The sequence below is a fragment of the Sinocyclocheilus rhinocerous genome, unplaced genomic scaffold (genome assembly GCF_001515625.1).
Source record: "Sinocyclocheilus rhinocerous isolate Xijiao unplaced genomic scaffold, SAMN03320098_v1.1 scaffold2833, whole genome shotgun sequence".
Taxonomy (NCBI): Eukaryota; Metazoa; Chordata; class Actinopteri; order Cypriniformes; family Cyprinidae; genus Sinocyclocheilus; species Sinocyclocheilus rhinocerous.
In genome coordinates this window covers 309,666-309,930 of record NW_015661854.1, presented here as the reverse complement: position 1 = coordinate 309,930, position 265 = coordinate 309,666, and positions in this window count along the sequence as shown.

Genomic DNA, 265 nt, shown 5'->3' with positions numbered 1-265 from the left:
TACAAATGTACTACAGCCTTTGGAACATGAAAAAACCCTTTTGGTCAATGGTTTTTGAAGTTTTTGAAGATTAATTATGTACTGTATGTACTGTAAGGGTGATATTGGCAAACTTTCACGTCAGTCTGGCCAGTCTGGCCACTAGGAATGTACTACAACCTTTGGAACATTAAAAAAAACCTTTTGGTGAATTATAGTAATTTTTTAAAGAAAATAGTTGTGTACTGTACATACAGTAAGGGAGATATTGTCTATGGCGACATAT